Consider the following 7,885-nt stretch of genomic DNA (forward strand, 5'->3'; position numbering starts at 1 on the left):
GACTGTTCCCATGTGACATTCCTTCTCTAGCCACAAACACCTCATTAGTTCACAAAACCTATAAGTATCTAAAGGCTGTAAAAACTCCACCCCACACCAAATGACATCCATTTGAAATTATGTGATTTTTTTCAATTACTTGTTACTTTCCACGTGGTTTTGCACCTTTTTTTTTTTTTTTTTTTTTTTTTTTTTTTTTTTTTTTTTTTTTTTGTGCATAGGGCAACACACCCATTTATTTCTGCAGGAAGCAGGTTGATTGGGAGGTCAAGACTTAATTTGACTTTATAAAAGCACATAAGTAGGAGGTGGAAGCACAAGAAAAATCTATGCTTATTAGAGCAGGCACAACACATACACAAGACATAAATCTAACCAAGAGCTTCTCTTCAGTACCTGTGGTTGTTAAATCCCAGTGAAAGATCATTTCCTGCTGCAGATCCAGGTGCATGAGCTCCAGCAGATGGGATGTACTCTCCTCTCAGCTCCATCCACGCATAAGGAGCCAGTTCGGTGTGTGACAGAGCAATGAATTGAGTATCTTCTACTTTGGTTCAATAGAAATAAAGATTTAAGGGATGAGACCTTAGATAAACTATTGCCTGTCACTTGACACTTTACAGAGTGCTGGAAAAAGGGAAAAAATTATGAAGGTAAAAAATAAAATAATAGTTTTGTTCATAATACTATCCCAATATCCATATGAGGATGGACATTAATTTGGCATTCTGTGACATCTGCAAGTTCAATGATCATCTATCACTGTTTACTAGGATTATTTATCAATTTTTAATTCTTTGGAAGTAACATTCAAAAGGGGGTGAGAGACAAACTTTGCCTTTAGATTTCACGGACATTTGCAGAAAAAAGAAATAACGAACTTGGTTCCCTTGAGCTCCCTCAAAGGTTTGAAAGGACCCTTTTGTGCAGAGACTTTTCATGTCTCTGCCTCTTCCTGGTCCCCAGTTCCCCTCTTTAGGATTTTAAAGCCTATTTCAAATGCCATTATCAAATAACATTAATTCCCAAACTCACACATTATTTAGATCTGTTCCTCCCCTCTGTCTTCACATCCCAAACACCATCCCAGGATATTACTCACTTTTTTCCCCACAGCCCCAACCTAATACCTTTGGCTCAGCCACTTCCAGTGGCTTCCAGTACACTCTTCTGTACCCTCCCTCTCCTGTACCCAAACCAGATCAATACCTGTTCTACTTTTGCCTACTCCATGTGTCTCTTTTCCCTTTAATCCCTGATGTGACCCCAGTGCCACTCCAAAGAATTGGCTTCTCACTTCTGCCTTTTACTTTGGCATCAGATCACCTCTGTACCCACACCCCTGTGCCCAGAGCTCCTTCCCCTGCTCTCAACCCCTGCCCCATCCCTTTGAATTCAGTGTGATGACTCCTTCTCATGCTGCCTGTGCTGTGGGGTGCAGGGAGGGGAATCCCATTTGGATGGCATTTTGTCCCTGGATAAATGCAGCCCAGGAGGTTTCATTGCTTTTCCATTTCCCTTGAATTTTTTGTTACACTGATTTTGAGACAATTTTAGGAGTGGGCGTATTGTACATCATAAGCACACAAGAGCTTCTGGCTGCTATCCAGCACAAACCTCCTACATTTCACAGGTGGTTTGTGAACTGCAGATGGAGAACTTCTGTGAAAAAAAAAAAAAAAATCATCCATCCTCATTTGTCCTTTCATTACTATTGGTTCTCACCACTTCTCTGCCTTTCTGGGCACTGCAGAATTGTGTTCAGCTTAAAGAAAGCTTTTAAAGAATAGCAAGCTCTCTTATTTTACAACACTATTCTGGCTGTTACCAAACAATTAATTTCATTAATTTCCATTTTTCCTATTGTCCTTTGTGCCATTGGAGAGAAATTTGGTCCTGGCCGGCAATAGCACAGAAAATAGTGCCCCAAAGGGGTTTCTACAGAGAGAAACGTGGTGTGCCAAGGACAGAGTAGAAAAGGAAGGAAAAGGGTACAGAATCACAGAATCTCTAAGGTTGGAGAAAAACTACAAGATCATCAAGTCCAACCTCTGACTGATCCCACCTTGCCAACTAAACCATTGCACTGTTACATCATTTCTTGAACACTTCTGAGGATGGTGACTCCACCATTTCCCTGGGCAGCTCATTGGAGTGCTTGACCACCCTTTCCGTGAAGAAATTCCTCCTGGTGCCCAACCTGTGTCTTCCCTGGTGCAGCTGGAGGTTATCCACTCTTGTCCTGCTGCTGGTGTCCTGGGAGATGTGGGTGACGCCCACCTGGCCACAACCTCCTTTCAGGTGGGCATGAAGGAGCTAATCTTGAACAGCCTGATCAGACACCAGCTCACCAAATTTCACAATATAAATTTGTAATGATTTTCATGAGCCACTAAGCTGCCAGTTTTCTCTGCCAGGCTAAACTTTCCCTGCTGAGGCTCTTCCTTAGGGAACACTTTGCTAACCAACAAGTCCTTTAGCAATACCACTTTTAAGCTTTTGATCCTGCTGCCCAGCTCTGCTAGATCCTCACTTCCAAATAATGCATTAATGTAAGAGCTGCTGAAAAGCACAACATCTATCATCTAGTCAACTGTGATACCACAATCTGTAACACCAATTAAATAAGCAAAATGTACTCCACACTGCACTGGGGAAGAGCTTGACTGAGGTGTACAAAGTCATGGACACCATTTGACAATGTGGAGAATCTTCACTCACCAAGTAGAATGAGAAACACACTGGCATGAGATACTGAGATAAAAGCAGGTCCTTTTTTATGTGGCTTTAATTTGTTGACACAAGCTTATCAAAGCAGACAGTAACAGCAGGTTTAAAAATGGATTGGGCAAGTTCATAGGCAGTCAGTTTAAAAAAAAGAACTCAGTGTTTTTCCAGCTAGCTCATCTGCTAGTTTCAAGCAAAATTAAAGGTAAGAAGAAAAGGCCATTTGTCTTTAAACTGACTTCAAATTTGCTTCTAATCAGCTGGGAACTTTGTTTGTTGTATTTAGGAAAAAAAAAGAAAAAGCTAATTTAAAAGAAAAATAGAAATATATTTCAAGTCTTATTGCTTTTGTTCATTTTCAACAGACTCAAGTACTTAGACTCTCAAAAGGACATAAAACAGTGAAAATGGTACTCATGGCAGATGAAAAATACACCCACTGCAATTATTTTATAATTAAGTCCTGATGGCGTAGCATTTAGAAAGAGTCAACCTATCAGAAAAATCCAAGTCTATAAAGACAGAGCTGGATTTGCAAGTGCTCTGCTTGTACTGTTAATGAAGGAGAAATCAAATGAGAACAGGATGCAGAAATGTTATATAACTGTACCTTGGACATTTCTCCTTGGTGATACCATGTTCTCCTCTTAGAGAAACAGCTCAGAGAGACAGATGTGCACCAAATAGAAGGTAACAGCACACAGGTGTTTGTTGCTCTGGTTTCAGGGTCCAGCTGTGTTCTAATACTACCTGCCAGTGTTTCACTAACTGCTGTCCACTGGACCAGTATTTGTGTCCATATCATTCCATGCTGTCTAGATAACAAGTAAAACACAGGGCATGATCTGTGCATTCATGAGGAAATGAAAATAATAACATGGTCACTTAACCCGACCCTTTCCATGCAGCTGTAACCTCTCATTAAACAGCAGCTCCCAACAGGCTGAGTTTTGAAACATTGCAGTTGGCCCTGCTACTTGAGAGGCTGTGAATTTGATAACTGATCCCAGCATTCCTCACTGTTAAAAAAAACAGAGAATTTTAGCAAAAAACAAGTCCAGCTCCCACCAAGGATAAAGCAAAAACAGCCCTGCAAAGATCTAGAAGATGTCAGCCATTGTTTAGAAGTAACACAAAACCAGCATCAAATAATGTTCAAAACAAGATACAAGGTAAAGACACAGGTTGGGTCTTCAAAGAAACTCTAGAGCTGGGGCTCCCAAAGGGAGATATTTAAAATACTCATTTTGCATATTTTGTATACATCAACTTGAAAAAACACCCATCGAAGAGTAATGGTTTGGAATACCAGCTTGACATCCTTTTTCCTTACATTACTGAAATGCTAATTTCAGTCAAATAAAGGGAAATATGAACTTTAGACTCACCACATTCTCCACCACAAGGCCATGGATTTAAATAGTGTAAAAATAGAGCTGGTTAATTTTACATCCTATTCATACATGAAACAGTTGATACAATGAAGACCTCAGCAAACTGACACAGTTTTGAGAAGTTCAGTTAACATTTCAGTTACGTGCAGAGCTCATCTCTGCCCTCTATGCAGGGGATATTTTCTTATAATGCATAAATGTGGCTAAAAATATTTTCAATCCAATTCTAATTTGTCTTACCACACAAAAATAGCATGCAGCACAATTAATATGCATAAAACATAAACCCATTAATAGACTGCATTTAGGTGAGTTAAAGGAAATGAACCAAGATCATCATAAATCTTCTTATGTGCTTTTAGTGATACACTGACAGGTAGGAATTAAACATGCAGGGAACTTTTATTGAACTGTCCAGATCCTGTTTATATTCAATCAAAGTTGCCCACTTTATCATGCTGCTCTTGACATTGCTGTGAAATAGATAACAGCTAAATCAGAGACTGTCAAACTGAAGTAACTTTCAGGAATTAAATGGCTGCGCTGAATAAAAGCCATAACTGAAATGCACAAAAAAAGAAAAAAGAAAAAAAAGCCTCTAAAACAATGGGAATTGTTTTAAAACAGTGGGAAACTTTAGATGACATTGCAGAGACACCAGAAGTCCCTGATACATTAACAGTATTGAGCAGATTGTTTGGGCAAAATGTCATCATTGGAGCTTTCTTGTGCCTTATTACACACAGACATCATCTGGGACTCTGCACAGTGCTGAATTACTATTTACAGCAGTTTGACCTTGAACATTGGAGCTGCATTAATACAGCCCACTCCGTGGAACTGATAGATAGTTAAGAGGTCAGTGAAAATGTATTGCAGATTTTTGTATTCAAATAGGAAAGGAAAAAATATAAAGATTTGTATAGATCCTAAAAAGAAGCATCTGTTCATAAAACACCTGGACTAGCAAAGGACTGCCTTTTGAACACAGCAGTTAAAATGCAATACATTATTGATCAAGCATTGTAACAAGTTTAGCACCCTTTCAGAGCTCTCATGATGCTCTAATTATGGGATGTAAATTGGAAGCTCTAAAATATGTGAATTTCCTGAAGATGAAATTTAGCCACCCTCAAGCATGCTCGATTAACTGAGTGACAAAGAATTGCAAGCAGGAGTTTAAAATTCAGTATTCATTCAAAAGAAACCAATTTGAGGATTTCAAATACTCCACTAACAGCAAGAGACTACCAGTATATAGCCTGATTATTTCACATCCTAAAGCTTTTCTCACCCCTACATTTATAGAGACATCTGCAAATGCTAATAGAGTTCTCTCTAGGATGGGGATCATTAAGTCAAAGTACTCAAGCACAATGGGCAATGAAAGATTGAATTGGTTAGTGCTCATAACAATTGACAATGATGCTAATATATATCAGTACTTCACTGAATTTGTGCAGTGTATTCAACATCTGGAGACTCTTCCCTGGATTTTATGCAATCACTATAAAACTTTAAATAAATACTCACTAACATACATATTTCAAATATATATCTGTATCCTGTTTTTCATTATCTGGAAGTGCCCATAAAAAACTTAGGGAATCAATGGGAGAAGAGAATAATGAGCATTTTTCATACTGCAGGCAGCCAGAAAAGGTGGTGCAGTAAAGTCTTCTGCTCCTGCACCTGATGCCACCACCACGTCTACTCGAGACTTGATTTGACACCAGTTCAATCACTGGAAGATTGTCCCTGATTTCTAACGAGTTCAAGAGCTCTCTCCCCAAAGTGTTTTCAATAGGGAGGTGGGAACCACTGAGGAGAAAATCCCCTCACTCTGTTGGTGTTTTGTCACACTCAAAAAGCACCGGGGGGTTTCAGGCAGAGAATAAGAGCAAAGGTTCTTGTCTCCCCTCAGGCCTGAGAGCAGCCTGCAGCAGATGCTGGGGGAACCAGGCAGGCCCAGTGCACCATTCCATCTGGTCACACTGGGAAATGGCACCCTGAGTTAATTGCAGAGCAATTCATTCTGCAGAATGCAAAATTACACTGCAAAGGGATTACCTAAAGCCTTCCTCTTCAGGCAAAGCTCCTCTTCCCAACTTGAGATCTGAGGGCTCAGTTTTTCTCCACCCTGAGGAAAATACATTCTTGACTATAGATGCAAATTATGGATCTCTCTCATATCTCTTGCCTTCAAAAGGCAGAACCAAAATACAAAACAGATTGAACTGCAAAAACTGCATGTCAAATTCTAGCTTGAGCCAGAGGTCATAGTTTGTTGATATATCTACACACAGGAAACTGATAACTTCCTTGCACAATCACATGACATTTGTTTTAAAATAAGAGGTTTTTCACAAATTTGCCCCTGAATGCATAACTGTGAACATATATTATCCCTCATCTGCACAGGAAACTTTAGGATATATAGTGTTATATATAAACCTGAGTACAAAGAGCTGATGTAGTTCTGTTTCTTTGTAACATCAATTTGTATTTCTTGGGGTAAGCAACATGAGTACAACTTAATTAACATATTTACCAAAAAAAGGTACTGACTTACACCTGTCATAATAACATGTGATCATTTTCTTTAAAATCTGAATATTAGTTACACAAATTTAAATTATTGAAAACCGTCATTTAATCACTACAATAACATGAAGAATAGGTTTATGGTTTACCCTTGTAAAAGATGTTCATGTTTGTTTTTCTCTTCAAATTATGGTATATAAAAGTAATTTTTTAATAAAATATTTATTTTGTCAGCCTTTCATACCACCTCATATCATTTGTCAGTAAAAAAAACCCACAGTAGGATTATACAACTCGAAAGACATAGGACAGGTTTTATGAGATATGGCAACAGACTTGTGTCTGTTAAAAATAAATAAAAGTATAATCTACTTCATCATAATTTTTCCCTGGTTGTGAAATTATGCATTTCTTTACAATCCAGCAGAAAAAAAATGGAACATTTCTGCTCCATATACTGTTGCGTCTCAAGATCAGCAGTTCTCCTTTTCACACTGTGATGGATGCTGCACTAGAATATAGAACCCAACTATTGCTGCTCTGCCATTTCCCTGATATTACATTCATTGTATTCCACAGCATGAACTCACAGTCAAGATCCTGAATACTGCTCCATGATAAATATCACAGATGAAGAGATGGTCCAGTGCCAATGTTATTTTCATGGTGCTGGCACATTTCCTGAGCAACGTGTTTGGTAGTAAACACTGTTTCAGTTGCAAAAAGTTCTCAGGCACTGCTGTAGCATTCAGACAAAAAGTAATTTTTCTAAGCATTTTAATACACTTCATGGAGTTATTTCATTCAGCAGCTCTTTCTACAAATCAATATTTCCCTTTCCTTCCTTGAATGTTTGTAGCAGCAGGGGGTGATCCTGTCAATACTTGCACCAGTGAGAAGTTCGGCTGCACTGGTGCCCTGTTTTATTCAGCAGTACTACACATACAGTGAAGAGCTGGCAAGACTCATAGCCTTGATATATCAACTCAGCTCTTCCCTGAAATACAACCATCTCTGGGGCAAAGCTTGATAAATATTCAACAGCACAGGGAAACACTACACTGCAGATTTAAGACTCAATCTGGCAAATACTTACACAAGAGTATATTTTCTTCACACTGCTAAAGAAAAATACTTATACATATAAACGTATTCATAGGCACAAGATTGCAGAGTACAGGACCCAAGAGAGGAAGCAGAATGGAGGAGAAGGAGGAGAA

Source organism: Sylvia atricapilla, chromosome 10 (assembly GCF_009819655.1).
Source record: "Sylvia atricapilla isolate bSylAtr1 chromosome 10, bSylAtr1.pri, whole genome shotgun sequence".
In the NCBI taxonomy this organism is placed as follows: Eukaryota; Metazoa; Chordata; class Aves; order Passeriformes; family Sylviidae; genus Sylvia; species Sylvia atricapilla.